Source organism: Dioscorea cayenensis, chromosome 7 (assembly GCF_009730915.1).
Source record: "Dioscorea cayenensis subsp. rotundata cultivar TDr96_F1 chromosome 7, TDr96_F1_v2_PseudoChromosome.rev07_lg8_w22 25.fasta, whole genome shotgun sequence".
In the NCBI taxonomy this organism is placed as follows: domain Eukaryota; kingdom Viridiplantae; phylum Streptophyta; class Magnoliopsida; order Dioscoreales; family Dioscoreaceae; genus Dioscorea; species Dioscorea cayenensis.
In genome coordinates, this window is record NC_052477.1 from 18,165,857 (window position 1) to 18,183,139 (window position 17,283).

The following is a 17,283-nucleotide window of genomic DNA, read 5'->3' on the forward strand; positions in this document are numbered from 1 at the left end:
GAATAGAGGTAGAATCTATCACGCCGGAGGAGAAAGACGCTCTTGCACCTCCCGTGAGTCCACCGCTCCCAACCCTCTCCAACCTAGCTTTTGTCTAACACTGTGGTGTGTCACCACTCACAAGGTTACCAACACGAACCCCAACCCTAGTGTCACCTTAGAGGAAAATGTTCATACAATCACATGCTATCTAAGGTTGGAACTCACAATAAAACATCAATTTATTGGAAAGTACTAGGGCTAAAGAGGTTCAAAGAAACAAATACATCCTAGGGTTCATCAATACCTAGTACCCACTAGGGGTTTAGCCTCATGGAGCTAAGCACAATCAAAGAAATAGAATGTAAAAGCAATGAATCCATAAAGAAACCCCCCTCGATAGTCATGTCGATGGTCTTTGTGGAAAGTCCTCTACCATCGTCTCAAGGATTCCTCGTCCGGTATAGGATACGCCTCAGACGGAAGCCCCCTACCAACCTTCTTCCTAAGGAATGACGATGTTGCCCGAGCAGTAGACCTCCAAAAACCTTGGCCAATATCCCTCGAAAACCCTAGCAGCCCTCTCAAGTTGGGGAAAAGATGGAGAAAAGAATGCAAAAATCGGGCTGATTCGGCTTTTAAATAGGGTCTGAATCCGACTACACTGCGTGATGCTTCACGCCGTGCAGAGTATCCTTCACACGTGGGCGCAATCTGCCCGGTGGATTCTCTCGAAACTCGCTATTTTCGGCCTATTGTGAACAATATCGTGCATGCTGATTTACACAGAACTCTGCTGATAGACTATGCCAAAAATACTCCCCGAATCCACTTTTCATCGAGGTAACATAAACGGGCACACGCTTATGCCGCGGATCGCTTTTGCTTTCTTCAATGACGGATAAGTTGATTGAGATCTTGTTCTATGTGCATAAGTCGGAATGCTTGAGTGTGATCGCCTTGTGCCCCTCGAAAATGGTTGTGCAAACTCAACATCGGGAGGTTGGCACACACTCTAGCATCTCGCACCCGACTTATATCTTCGCTTGAACCTTAGCAATATTTCCTCCAAAATCGGTGCATTGTGATCCACATTGGCTTTTTCCTTCATAATTGGTTGCACAACCCTACCCGCATAAAAGTAACATAAAAACACACATATTAATGTAAAAACCCGAGAAAAAGTAATGCTCAACATAAGGAAAGAATGCTTTGCATTCATATCACACAAGCACTTATCAAACTCCTCAACACTTAAGCTTTTGCTTGTCCTCAAGCAAAAATTAAAACATCCGTGCATCAATGAAGAAAAATATTGAAATGCTATGGCCTTAGGTTCACCAGTATACAAAGAGAGTCATTCTGACAAGTAAGGGAAATTTCAACATTAAAAACATCAAAGCTCTAGCTAAAAACTTGAATAAAAAGGACAACAAACCCGAAATCGTGCATGCGTGTGTGAACTCACTCAAAACAACCCAAGGTATACTCCTCAAAAATTCTAAGTAGAAGGGACTTATTTATCTACAAAAGTGACAACAATTTCAAAGATGGTAGTAGCTTCACTCATCCTCTAAAGTAGCCCTTTCCAAAGCGGCCGCTAAGGTGGCTTTCACACTTTCGAGGTGGTAGCTCTTTCTACTCGGAGTGGTAGCTTTCACTCGTCCCATGAGATAGCTCTTTCTCTCATTAGGGCATAGCTAGTATCCGACTTATGAGAGTAGCTTCATACTTCATAGGTGGTAGCTCTTTCCACCCAACAAGCACAATAAAACTATTTTGTTTCTTTTTCTTTGCATTTTCCATCAGAATTTGCACAAGAAACAACTATAACTAGTCCCTTTTAACATCAAACTTGAGTTTTCAATAGAGTTTAAAGAGTGAGTAGTGTAACAAGTATAAACGGGTAAAAATTCCTAGAAATTCAAGCAAGAATCTAGAGCATGAAAACATTCAATGTTAGAAATTCTCCTAAACTCAAGAATACAATGCTTTAGTAACTAAGGTGAACCGCCATTGGCTATGTGAGCATATATAACAATCAAGAACAATAGAAAAGATGTATGCACTATGATACTCCCCCCACTCCACACTTAAGTTGTACATTGTCCCCAATATACACATGCAAGCTCACTCAAAATATACATCCTTCAAAAAGCAAAATGGGAGAAACAATCAAAACAATACTCCCCTCGACTCCTAGTGTTGCGCTTGATGAAGCCTAACTCCATGGGAGTAGTATCTCGACGGGTTTAGTGAGCTCACACGGCAAGTGTCAAGCACCTTGGCCGCTGCAACGACAAAGTCTCAATTCCCAAGAAGACAAGACCATCCGCAAGCATACACTGAGGGGGCCGGTAAGCTCAATAAAATAAAAACAACTCGAGTATACAAAAGATAGAGCAATGAATACAACTCGAGACCACAATGAAAAATAAACTTCAAGGAAAAATCCTTTTCTCGAGTATACCAATCCAAAAATAAAATGCGTAAAAATAAAATGCGAAAAATAAGAACAAAGAAGGTAAAGACGCCTCAAGTGTCGGGCTGTCAATAACTAGTACATTCAAGCTTCCGTTGTCGGTGAAGATGACGCCTGTGCCGCAAAAATAAATGAAGATTGGCAAAGAAAAAGAGAAAGAGAAGCTTACCGACAAAAATGAGAATGAAAGACTAGAAAAATGCAAATGTAAAAACTCAATTAACAACCTTCAAAAACGATGGTGAGAGGTCAGGAGAGAGCAAAAGATATGTTCTCAAAACGTATGAGGGTGAAAAGATGAAGAAACCCGAAAAGATTTTAAAGAAAAACCTCGCGGTTCTAGCATATCCCAGAATCCACTACCAGGCAGTGGGAATTACCCACGCCTGCAGCTCGACCCACTGTGGGCGACGCACTCTCATGGACTCTCCATGCAAACCGAGAAAATTCTCTAAGACCCACGCCTCGGCGAAAATTCCACACGGGTGTGGATATTCACAAGCCCAACTCACAGGGCAAACGCACGACCAGATCTTCTGGATGGAGAGATCCTTTAGTAGATTCGCACTGGTGTGCGAAAATTACCCACGCATGTATGTGGTTCACAGGCACGCCCACGTGGGCGAGTCCACGCCTGCGTGCTCTGGGATAAACCGTCCCAATCTGCAGAATTCACACACCCGCGCAGTAAATTACCCACGGGCGTGTGACAACAGATGGTCGCTCACAGGGCGCACCGCACGCACTGCCTTTTTCTCGATGAGCTCAAGAAGAAACCACTGCAAGCGGAAAACTCCACACGCCTGCAGTGTTTTTCTCCTGGATGCTCTTAGAAAAATTCGCAGTTCGCAGAAAATTTTTAACATGTTTACACACTCGTGAGCATGCCCCTAATATGTAATTTTTACCAAAGGAAAAACATGTGAAATAGCTCAAATGACCAAAACTTCACCAAAACACATGAAAGCACAAGATAACACCAACGGTCCACAAAAAGCATAGCAATGGCCTATAAGAATCAAAACACCAACACTCAAGCTCTTATTCATGCAAACACTAAACTAAAAACTAGGAAAACATAGAATTGCTTGGGTTGCCTCCCAAGAAGCGCTTTTGTTTTACGCTCACTAAGCTTGATGTACCTCTTCTTTACATTATGGAGGCTTGAAAAGAGTATGTTCCTCCCGATTAGACATTGCATAGTTATTTCCCTTAAACCAAAACTTTGCTTGCCGGGGTGGAATATTTGTTGGAGAGTCCAACCATCTTACCTTTGGCCTCCAAGGAAACAATTTGGGTTGGGAATTGTCCAAGCTTAGCATAGGTGGATCATTGGATGGTTTTAATCTCTTACCCACATCTTCTCCCAAACCCAAAATCTCTTTCTTGCAATTTATGAATTGATCAATCCCGAAGAGTAGTGCTTGTTCCATTACCTTAGGATTTACTTCTTCTTGTGTATTTTAAGCTTGAAAGGAACACGACACTAGCAAATACCCTTGAAAATTTTCTCGCTCACAAGCACAATCTTCATTCACACTGTCCAAAATTTCAAAATGGTATTCAGCTTCTCCCTTTTCATTTTCTACACCAATGTACTCAATTTGTCCAACTTCTTCATTGTCGTTCACTACTACATCATCTCTACAAGGAACTTGAATTGCTTGCTTAAATGCTTGTTGTTCCTTGGAGAGTGTGTCAAGTATCCCTCCTAATTGATGCTCAAGGTTTTTAAAGGAGGCTTCATGACATCTTAGTGTGGTCTCCATATTTTTGGATGCGTACATCGGATGCTTCAATGAAGAAGCTAATACTCTTTTGCAACTCAAGTGCATCCTCTCGAGTATCTCACCCTGCTTGACATTCCTCTTGAGGTGCCTCCCAATGTTGTTCACCATTATCCCATAATACGCTTAGGTAGCCCACTTCAATCGGATGATATGCGTTGTAACATGGAATGTTATGTTGTTATGAAGCAAAAATTCTATCAACTATTTCACTCGTAGCTTCAACTCGCAAAATGTAGAGCAACGATCGGGTCAATCATCATTTAAAAATCCTTGCAAGAAAAAGTAAGACATGACGAAAGAAAACAAATGAGAATGATGGAAGAATAAGAAAGTGTGAAATAATAGAACAAATCGAACGGTGATAGAGAAGAGATGTGAAATAGAATGAAGGGTAAATAGCTAAGAAAACAAAGTGCAAAGTATCTCTAAATGCCTACTCCCCGTAACGGCGCCTAAAAACTCTGACAAGGTCCTCATGCGATATCCCACAAGTGCACGGGTTTGTCAAGTAATAATCCCGGGTGAGCGGGTATCGAATCCACAGGGAGTAGGGAATAAAAAATACTTAATTTGATTCTTAGCTATGTGAAAGATCAATGTTGATGAGTGTGATAATGATTCAATTCTCAACAGTAAAAGCAACAAGTAAGAGAACAAAAGTAAAGAAGGGGTGTAAGGCAATCGATAAAGACGGGGTACTCGGATAATGCTCCGCCTAGAATAATTGTTTCAAGTTCAAGAACCCTCTATTATGCTTCCTAATCAATGCAATGGTGAGTCGTGGAAATCCTTAATTACATAGTCCCAAATCTAAGGTCAACTATGCCTAACTTTATACATGTCCCGGAGGAGAAATCGAACAATCTCAACACCTCACACTCGCATAGAGTTGCAATGAGCTCTAGGGATTCCAAGTGATAAATCTCTTCCTAATTATAGGCCTCAACCCTTGGTCCAGTGGAAGGTCCCTAACCACAATTGAGCCCCTAGATACTAAGATCACCTAACGCTTCACCCAGCTGCATCGGCAACTAAGCCCCCAAATGGAAGTTCATCCCTTAGACCATTCACTCTATTATGGCCGCTAAGGACTCGAGGAACAGTAGGTAGAATCTATCACGCCGAGGGGAAAGGGGACGCCTCTGCACCTCCCGACTCACCCCTCTCAACCCCTCTCCAACCTAGTTTTGTCTAACGCCTGTGGTGTGTCACCACTCGCAAGGTTACCAACAAGAACTCTCAACCCTATTGTCACTCTAGGGAAATGTTCATACAATCAAGCATTCAAGGTTGGAACTCACAATAAACATCAATTTATTGAAAGCATAATAAAGAGGTTCAAAGAAACAAATACATCCTAGGGTTCACAATACCCGAGTACCCACTAGGGGTTTAGCCTCCATGGAGCTAAGTACAATCAAAAGAAATAGAATGTAAAAGCAATGAATCCATAAAGAAACTCCCTTGATAGTCGTGGTCGATGGTCTTGTGGAAAGTCCTCTCACTGTCAGTCCAAGGATTACCTCGTCCGGATAGGATACGCCCGACGGAAGCTCCCTCACCAACCTTCTTCATAAGGAATGACGATGTTGGAGCCGTAGAACCTCTCCAAAACCTTGGCCAATACCCCTCAAAACCCTAGCCGAAGCCCTCTCTCAAGTTGGGGAAAAGATGGAGAAAAGAATGCGAAAATCGGGGCTGATTCGGCTTTAAATAGGGATGGAATCGGGCGACTACACGGGCGTGGATGCTTCATGTGCCCGTGCAGAATTTCCACACGGGCGTGGATAATTTCCACATGCCCGGGTGGATTCTCTGAAACTGTCATTTTCGGCCGGCTGTGAACAATAACTGCTACAGTAACTTGCTATAGTACTATGCCAAAAATACTCCCGAGTCCACTTTTCATCGAGGTAACATAAACGGGCACACGTTTATGCCGTGGATCGCTTTGCTTCTTCAATGACGGATAAGTTGATTGAGATCTTGTTCTATGTGCATAAGTCGGAATGCTTGAATGTGACTACTCTTGTGCCCCTCCAAATGGTTATGCAAACTCAAATACGGGGAGGTTGGCACAGACTCTAGCATCTCGCACCCGACTTATATCTTCGCGTTTGAACCTTAGCAAGATTTCCTCCAAAATCGGTGCATTGTGATCCACATTGGCTTTTTTCCTTCATAATTGGTTTCACAACCCTACCTGCATAAAAGTAACATAAAAACACACATATTAATGTAAAAACCCGAGAAAAGTAATGCTCAACATAAGGAAAGAATGCTTGGCATTCATATCACACAAGCACTTATCAAACTCCCCAACACTTAAGCTTTTGCTTGTCCTCAAGCAAAAATTAAACATTCCGTGCATCAATGAAGAAAATATTGAAAGTGCTTGGCCTTAGGTTCACAAAAGTATACAAAGAGAGCATTCTACAAGTAAGGGAAATTTCAACATTAAAAACAAAAAAATCAAAGCTCTAGCTAAAAACTTGAATAAAAAAGGACAACAAACCCGAAATCGTGTACGTGTGTGAACTCACTCAAAACAACCCAAGGTATACTCCTCAAAATTCTAAGTAGAAGGGACTTATTTATCTACAAAAGTGACAACAATTTCAAAGATGGTAGTAGCTTCACTCATCCTCTAAGGTAGCCCTTTCCAAAGCGGCCGCTAAGGTGGCTTTCACACTTTCGAGGTGGTAGCTCTTTCTACCCGGAGTGGTAGCTTTCACTCATCCCTATGAGATAGCTCTTTCTCTCATTAGGGCATAGCTAGTATCCCGACTTATGAGAGTAGCTTCATACTATAGGTGGTAGCTCTTTCCACCCAACAAGCACAATAAAACTATTTTTGTTTCTTTTTCTTTTGCATTTTCCATCAGAATTTGCACAAGAAACAACTATAACTAGTCCCTTTAACATCAAACTTGAGTTTTTCAATAGAGTTTAAAGAGTGAGTAGTGTAACAAGTATAAATCGGGTAAAAATTCCTAGAAATTCAAGCAAGAACTAGAGCATGAAAAACATTCAATGTTAGAAATTCTCCTAAACTCAAGAATACAATGCTTGCAACTAAGGTGAACCGCCATTGGCTATGTGAGCATATAACAATCAAGAACAATAGAAAAGATGTATGCACTATGATACTCCCCCCCCCACACTTAAGTTGTACATTGTCCCCAATATACACATGCAAGCTCACTCAAAATATACATCCTTCAAAAGCAAATGTGGGAGAAACAATCAAAACAATACTCCCCTGACTCCTAGTGTTGCGTTTGATGAAGCTAATTCCATGGGAGTAGTATTCCGACGGGTTGTGAGCTCACACGGGCAAGTGCCGAAGCACCTTGGCCGTGCCAATGACAAAGTCTCAATTCCCAAGAAGACAAGACCATCTGCAAGCATACACGAGGGGGGTCGTGAAGCTCAATAAAATAAAAAAACAACTCGAGTATACAAAAGATAGAGCAATGAATACAAACTCGAGACCACAAAATGAAAAATAAACTCGAAGGAAAATCCTTTTCTCGAGTATACCAATCCAAAAATAAAATGCGTAAAAATAAAATGCAAAAAATAAGAACAAAGAAGGTAAAGACGCCTCAAGTGTCGGTGTCAATAACTAGTACATTCGCTTTCCGCTGTCGGTGAAGATGACGCTGGTGTCGCAAAAATAAATGAAGATTGGCAAAGAAAAGAGAAAGAGAAGCTTACCGACAAAATGAGAATGAAAGACTAGAAAACAGCCAGAAAACTCAATTAACAACCTTCAAAAACGATGGTGAGAGGTCAGGAGAGAGCAAAGATATGTTCTCAAAACGTATGAGGGTGAAAAGATGAAGAAACCCGAAAAGATTTTTAAAGAAAAACCCGCGGTTCTAGCATATCTCAGAATCCACACGCAGCGTATGGGAATTACCCACGCCTGCAGTGCTCGACCCACGTGCGCACGCACGCCCCTATGGACTCTCCATGCAACCGAGAAAATTCTCTAAGACCCACTGCGGCGAAAAATTCCACACGAGTGTGGATATTCATTAGCCTCAACTCACGTGGGCAAACGCACGCCCCTGTGTCTTCTCGGGATGGAGAGATCCTTTGCAGAGATTCGCACGGGTGTGCGAAAATTACCCACGCATGTATGTGGTTCACAAGGTCACCCACAGGGGCGAGTCCACGCCCCTGTGTGCTCTTGGGATAAACCGTCCAACTCTGCAGGAATTCACACACCCGTGCAGAAATTACCCACGGGCGTGTAGCAGTCAGATGGTCGCTCACAGGGCACCGACGCCTGTGCCTTTTTCTCGATGAGCTCGCAGCAGAATCCATGGGCGCAGGAAATTCCACACGCCCGGTGTTTTTCTCCTGGATGCCTTAGAAAATTCTCGCAGCTCTGCGAAAAATTTTTAACATGTTTACACACTCAGAGCCTGCCCTAATATGTAATTTTTACCAGTGAAAAACATGTGAAATAGCTCAAATGACCAAAACTTCACCAAAACACATGAAAGCACAAGATAACACCAACGGTCCACAAAAAAAGCATAGCAATGGCCTATAAGAATCAAAACACCAACACTCAAGCTCTTATTCATGCAAACACTAAACTAAAAACTAGGAAAACAGTAATTGCTTGGGTTGCCTCCCAAGAAGCGCTTGTTTTACGTCACTAAGCTTGACGTACCTCTTCTTTACATTATGGAGGCTTGAAAAGAGTATGTTCCTCCCGATTAGACATTGCATAGTTATTTCCCTTAAACCAAAACTTTGCTTGCCGGGGTGGAATATTTGTTGGAGAGTCCAACCATCTTACCTTTGGCCTCCAAGGAAACAATTTGGGTTGGGAATTGTCCAAGCTTAGCATAGGTGGATCATTGGATGGTTTTAATCTCTTACCCACATCTTCTCCCAAACCCAAAATCTCTTTCTTGCAATTTATGAATTGATCAATCCCGAAGAGTAGTGCTTGTTCCATTACCTTAGGATTTACTTCTTCTTGTGTATTTTAAGCTTGAAAGGAACACGACACTAGCAAATACCCTTGAAAATTTTTCTCACTCACAAGCACAATCTTCATTCACACTCGTCCAAAAATTTCAAAAATGGTATTCGACTTCTCCCTTTTCATTTTCTACACCAATGTACTCAATTTGTCCAACTTCTTCATTGTCGTTCACTACTACATCATCTCTACAAGGAACTTGAATTGCTTGCTTAAATGCTTGTTGTTCCTTGGAGAGTGTGTCAAGTATCCCTCCTAATTGATGCTCAAGGTTTTTAAAGGAGGCTTCATGACATCTTAGTGTGGTCTCCATATTTTGGATGCAGACATCGGATGCTTCAATGAAGTTAGCTAATACTCTTTGCAACTGAAGTGCATCCTCTCCGAGTATCTCACCCGTTTGACATTCCTCTTGAGGTGCCTCCCAATGTTGTTCACCATTATCCCATAATACGTTTAGGTAGCCCACTTCAATCGGATGATATGCGTTGTAACATGGAATGTTATGTTGTTATGAAGCAAAAATTCTATCAACTATTTCACTCAGAGCTTCAACCTGCAAATGTAGAGCAACGACTGGGTCAATCATCATTTAAAATCCTTGCAAGAAAAAGTAAGACATGACGAAAGAAAACAAATGAGAATGATGGAAGAATAAGAAAGTGTGAAATAATTTTTTTTTTTTAGAACAAATCAGAACGGTGATAGAGAAGAGATGTGAAATAGAATGAAGGGTAAATAGCTAAGAAAACAAAGTGCAAAGTATCTCTAAATGCCTACTCCCCGGTAACGGCGCCAAAAACTTGACAAGGTCCCCTTGCGTATATCCCACAAGTGCACGGGTTTGTCGAAGTAATAATCCCGGGTGAGCGGGTATCGAATCCACAGGGAGTAGGGAATAAAAAATACTTAATTTGATTCTTAGCTATGTGAAAGATCAATGATGATGAGTGTGATAATGATTCAATTCTCAACAATAAAAGCAACAAGTAAGAGAGCAAAAGTAAAGAAGGGGGGTAAGGCAATCGATAAAAATGGGGTACCCGGATAATGCTCCGCCTAGAATAATTGATTCAAGTGCAAGAACCCTCTATTATGCTTCCTAATCAATGCAATGGTGAGTCGTGGAAATCCTTAATTACATAGTCCCAAATCTAAGGTCAACTATGCCTAACTCTATACATGTCCCGGAGGAGAAATCAAACAATCTCAACACCTCGCACTCGCATAGAGTTGCAATGAGCTCTAGGGATTCCAAGTGATAAATCTCTTCCTAATTATAGACCTAACCCTTTGGTCCAGGTGGAAGGTCCCTAACCACAATTGAGCCCTAGATACTAAGATCACCTCAACGCTTCACTCCGTTGCACGTGCAACTAAGCCCCAGCGGAAGTTCATCCCTTAGACCATTCACTCTATTATGGCCGCTAAGGACTCGAGGAACAGAGGTAGAATCTATCACGTCAGAGGGGAAAGGGGACGCTCCTGTACCTCTCGACTCACCCTCTCAACCCTCTCCAACCTAGCTTTGTCTAACGCTCGTGGTGTGTCACTCACTCACAAGGTTACCAACAAGAACTCTCAACCCTATTGTCACTCTAGGGGAAATGTTCATACAATCAAGCATTCAAGGTTGGAACTCACAATAAACATCAATTTATTGAAAGCATAATAAAGAGGTTCAAAGAAACAAATACATCCTAGGGTTCACAATACCCGAGTACCCACTAGGGGTTTAGCTCTCCATGGAGCTAAGTACAATCAAAGAAATAGAATGTAAAAGCAATGAATCCATAAAGAAACTCCCTTGATAGTCGTGTCGATGGTCTTGTGGAAAGTCCTCTACTCGTCGTCCAAGGATTACCTCGTCCGGTATAGGATACGCCTCGACGGAAGCTCCCCTACCAACCTTCTTCATAAGGAATGACGATGTTGGAGCCGTAGAACCTCTCCAAAACCTTGGCCAATACCCCTCAAAACCCTAGCCGAAGCCCTCTCTCAAGTTGGGGAAATGATGGAGAAAAGAATGCGAAAATCGGGGCTGATTCGGCTTTAAATAGGGATGGAATCGGGCGACTACACGGGCGTGGATGCTTCACGTGCCCGTGCAGAATTTCCACATGGGGGTGGATAATTTCCACATGCCCGGGTGGATTCTCTGAAACTGCCATTTTTGGCCGGCTGTGAACAATAAGCCCTACGATGCTATCAATGATTTGCTAGATCCCTGCTATAGTACTATGCCAAAAAAATACTCCCCGAGATCCACTTTTTCATCGAGGTAACATAAAGCGGGCACACGTTTATGCCGTGGATCGCTTTGCTTCTTCAATGACGGATAAGTTGATTGAGATCTTGTTCTATGTGCATAAGTCAGAATGCTTGAGTGTGACTGCTCTTGTGCCCCTCCAAATGGTTATGCAAACTCAAATACGGGGAGGTTGGCACAGACTCTAGCATCTCGCACCCGACTTATATCTTCGCGTTTGAACCTTAGCAAGATTTCCTCCAAAATCGGTGCATTGTGATCGACATTGGCTTCTTTCCTTCATAATTGGTTTCACAACCCTACCTGCATAAAAGTAACATAAAAACACACATATTAATGTAAAAACCCAAGAAACGTAATGCTCAACATAAGGAAAGAATGCTTCGCATTCATATCACACAAGCACTATCATTGCTGTTGTTGCTCCTTCCACTGTGTATCAGTGTGAATATTGTTTTTTCCAGGTTGTTGGTAAGCCTTAAGGTGCCCCAAGGGTTTAGTGACGGAGTGTTCCTCCTCGGGATAGTCGCGGCGGTTGTTGCAACCTGTGGGCCTGCGGGTTGGGGCATGATAGAATCAGAAGGAAAAGGGGACTCTCCGCTACCTCACGGCTTACCCTCTCTATCCTCTTCAACCTTAGTAGATCTAACCTTAGTGGCGATCTCTCTCATCAATAGAGTAAATCAAACATGAAATTGAGCTCTCACTAACATTGATTGCATGACATTAGACACATAAGGGAGAAACTCAACAAACATATCAAACTAAGGAAGAACAAAAGTAGATCTTACAAACATACAAATCCTAGAATTCATCCAAGTCCAAGTACACAAATGAGTTAGTTATTCATGGTAGAGGAACATATACACACATTAAGGAATGAAAATACATAAAAATAAGTAGAAAACTCCCTCTAAGCTTAAGATCTTCCTCGGGTAAACAGTAACTTTGAAGGTTTGGTGATGGTTTCTGGCAAGATCTCTCCACGCCGATTCTGTTGATGCCCTCTGATCTCTTATGCGTGCCTCCCTCTAGGTGGAGATGTGCAATCTAGCCCCAAAATAGTCACCAAGGCGTGGCCAAGATTCTCTCCAAAACCTATCTTTTCAAGCCAAAAACCCACTCCCCTTTTTTTTATAAAGAACTAACTTATATTGGGGCATATTGGGTTTTCCCACGGCCGTGCATCTCTTTGACTTTTTTGCCTCGCTTAGCTACATATGGCTGTGTATCGCTCCAGTACATCTAGCTGTGTAATCCTATTATAGTAAATTTATTGCAGTACTATTCACAAATACGGCTGCGTATCGCTCCTATATGAACTCAAATAAATGTATGGTTGGTGATGTGATAGCCTGCTATCCGCATTGGGCTGATTTCTTACTCAAATGCCCTGAATTTGCATTACATCTCCAACTTCACTCTCGTTGGGCCCACGTGCACCATAACTATGAAAATGAATGTAAAAATACCAAATAAGCACAAACAATTGATAAAAGACCTGCTTAATCTATGTACAAACAAACACTTATCATGCCAGTTATTACAATGAGTATTAATTGAGTTTCATGAACTATGAGCTCGTATAGATGTGAGTGACTGCAAGGATGCTAGGTATATCGACATACAATTCCCCTAGAATTGAGTCTTCTTATTGATAAAAAATAGCCATTAAAGAATAAATAATTCACAAAAAAAGTATAAAGAATTCTAAAACTAATAGTTCTCTGATGGTTGAGGCTAAGAAGATCCCAAGGACGTCAAGATGATGCCGAATCTCTTCGCAAGTGTACGGATCATAACAAGTAATAAAGTGGTACCTTGTAAGAGGTAGGGTTATTGAACAACAGGGACTGGACTCCTAGTACTAATTGATCTTCTAATCTCTAGCCGGTTCACTAATTCAGGGTAAAGATGATAGGTAGTTAACCTAAAAGGGGAAAAGACGACAAGTATGGGTTGAAAATGAACTAGGTAAGAAACAAAGAGATAGACTAGTGCCGCAGACTAATCCCTTAAACAAACGAGTATGGACTCTTCTACTAATATTTATCAAGTACATTGTAAGGTTCTTGGGGATGCTTAAAAGCAATATCGCGTCTACGGTTCTCAAATACACCGTGTAACTATGGGCTTCATACACGCCAATTTTTCCAACTACACAAGCCGATCATAACTATGGTAATCCATGCACATCAAGTTCTACACAAACAACTTTGCAAATCAAGCACGCCAAGGTATGCAACACATGAATTAACACAATAACACAATAAAACTCCATAGACAAAGCAAAAGAGTAAGTCAACATAACATATAAACATCCAAGTTCATAGATCCGGCCACTGGAGAATGATTAGCCCCTCATGGTTTTACAAATCAATACAAGAGTAAGGAAAATAAAAGATAAAAAAGCCATGAAAGACTCCCCTCTTTGCATCGCAAACCACTCAAACGGTGCTCTGATGAAGTCCTGCCGACTAAGTTTCTCTCCACTTGCGCTCTTGCACCATAGCTTCACTCCAGCACCAGAAATGTGTAGGGGAAGACTTGGCATCCGCTCCCCAAAGAGGAAGAAGAAAGGATCCCCTAAGTAATGACCTAGATCTGGCTTAAAAGGTGCCTTTTGGGCTCAACACGGCCTAGGCACTGGGCGTACTTAGGCAGTGCTTTGGAAAATAGGACCGAGCTCCTCAACTTTTCCAAATCAGAGATTTTCACGGCTTAAGCATGGGTATGCTTGGCCCGTGCTTCCCATAAGCACGACTGTGATCTGGGCACTGAAACCGTGCCTTTTCTCCAAGTTGTGCTACAGTGATTTGCTAAAATAACTTATCTATAGTGTTTTCCCATAATGGCGGTGCTTCGCCTGATGAGTAATTCCAGAGATTTTCATGGGGTGAAACGCTCATTCTTCGCTCGTGCTTCACCTGTAACATTGTGTTTTGACTTCTTTTCACATTGAATTTATGCATAATTTTGTTCTTTTACACAAGAACTTGTTTTCATACACAATTACACAATAATAACCATAGTAGCATCGAATCACAATAAATAAATACTTAAATATAAGCTAAGTATATAAAAAGGGTATACAAATATCGATATGAAATGCACTCATCAATGAAACTCAACTTATCTGGATGATAAGAAGCTCCTTGGTTTATATATTCATGGGGTATATTCACCAAGGTGGAGATTGTTGTGTATGGCTCATATATATATGAGTAAATAAGAAAATGCGGGAATGGAGTGGAGCGACATCTTCTGTCCTATTGGGGGAGCATTGGTTTGATAGGTTGGGTGGGTGTGTGTGTGTGTGTGTGGGGGTGGGGGGGCAACACCCTCGAGGTAGGATATAATGCTAATTTGTATCTGGTTACGATAATGATATAGTACTCTTGTCAATTGTATCCAAATAAAATTTGTATCCAGATAGATTTAGAATCTGGATAAGATTTGGATCCATATAGGATTAGATTTGGATAAGATTAGGTTTTTACCTATAAATTTATGTCATATATGTTGAAAGTCCGCATCCGACTCAATTGGGCAAAGTATTTTGTGTGGACGCCGCCTAGCATCATTAAAACTTGCTTAGGATGCTAAGCTCCTAATTCGCCCTTAATCTAATCTCCTTTGTCTCTATACTTTGGATGTATAGCTAAGGAGGTGATGAATTCCCAGAGGAAATTTTGGGTTATATCAAATCCATGTCTGATATTGGTCGAGCCTTCAACTCCAATATTTTCCTTCTTCTCCATCTTCTCCATTTGCTTCTTGTTCATTCTATTGTCTTGTGAGGGAGGTTGCTAGTTTGGAGGTTTAGAGCTTTGGAGATTTCAGTTGGTTGCTCTTTTCACCTCTCTCTTTTCCGCCCATCGAAGTAAGTCCATAGCCGTGCTTGGTTAAATTCTTTTAGTAGTGTTGTTTTTGCAAGTAAAACCATGACTCTTCTTCCCAATCCTTTGATTAGCTTGCCATGATTTGTTCAGTAGCATGTTAGCTCTTCTTATTTAGAAACCTTAGCATGTTGATGTCTAAATTTGGAGTTGTTCATGTTTGTTGTTTTCTTAGTTCATAGCTCTAAAATTGTTGTTGAAAACCTTTGAGCTTAGGGGGCTATTGGTTGCCGGAGTGGATTGGGAGGGAGAGCGGTTTGGGTATAAACTCTTGTTTAGATATGCATCAATGGGAGTGGGAGAGTAGTGTGGAGGGAGTGAGACTCACTCATGTAAGGGATTCCAAATCACCACACAATTGGGTAGGATTGGGTAATCCTGGATGTCAAAATGACTAATATACTATTAAAGGTGGATGTGAAAATGACTAATATGCCCTTATTTTTTTTTAATTGCATTGTTGTTCTTGTGCTAAAGAAATAATTATTATGATTAACTTCTATTATTGGAAGTATCCTTAAGTTGATTTGTAATTAACACCATTAATTAATAGATAATTAATGATATTAATACTTAAATCCAAAAATTAGACCAAAATTGTAGTATTATAAAGTTAAATATTTATTTTTAATAATTAATTAGTTACTTTTTTTCAATATTTCAAAAAAAATATAATTAAAAATAACTCATTATTATATATACAAGAACATTTATTTACATAAGGGACATAAGTGTCATTTTACCATATTTACTTTTTTTACTTTTCCTATTTCCAATAAATTACTCTTCAAAAGTTACCAATCAAACACATTCTTCATTCTCACTCCTACTCCACTCCCCCTCATGTCACTCCTATTCTACTCCTTACAACCAAAAACACTCAAGAAAAACTACTTCTTTCTATGACCAGTTGCCGTCGTAAAAACTTAAATGTCGTTGCAAAATATTTTTTGTGACGGCATATGGCCGTCGCATGTTGTCGTATCTGCTTCCATCACAAAATATAGTTTTTGCAACCAACCATAGCAAAAAAATAGTTTTTACGACATCAAAGTGCCGTCGCAAAAAAGTAAATATCTAGTCACAAAAACATTAATAAGGTGGCAAATTAAGACGATGAAATATTTTTTGCAACGGCAACTAGTCATCGCAATTGGTGTTATTTGCAACGACATACTGTCCATCGCAAAAGGTATTATTTCGGGAATTAATATTTTTTATGACTAGTTTTGGATCGTCACAAATGAGTGTTATTTGCTACCAATCAGGATTGGTCGCAAATGAATATTTTTACTATGAATTGATGCCATCACATATAAATCTTATTTGTGACCAAGTTGTCACAAATATTTCATGAAAAAATGGATAGCATACACCTCATTAATTAGAATCCTATATTACAATATAATTGAAACTATATAACAACAAGCTTAAACATAACATACTCATTTACCACAACATTGAGTCAATTTATCATGTAAACCCAATAGTAGGTTAACATCAATTTATGTCTAACAAAATTAAGTATTAAAGACTTCTACAAAACAATGACACAATAAAAGTTCAAAACATGAAACTAAATAAGTGTACAAAATTAAATGTCATAGACATTTATAAACATTGATTCGATAAAAGTTTGAAAAATGAAATTCAATGAGAGTTGATAACATTCAAAACATTTAAATATTCAATCATCATCATCATCTTCATCTTCACCACTATCTTCATTTTCATCGTGATCATCATCTTTTTCGAAATCTTCCTCCAAGCTATTCTCATTGTCATATTTTTCATTAGCATTTTCATGAGGGACATCTTTTTTTCATTATCAATATCTGAATGTTATCATTTATAAA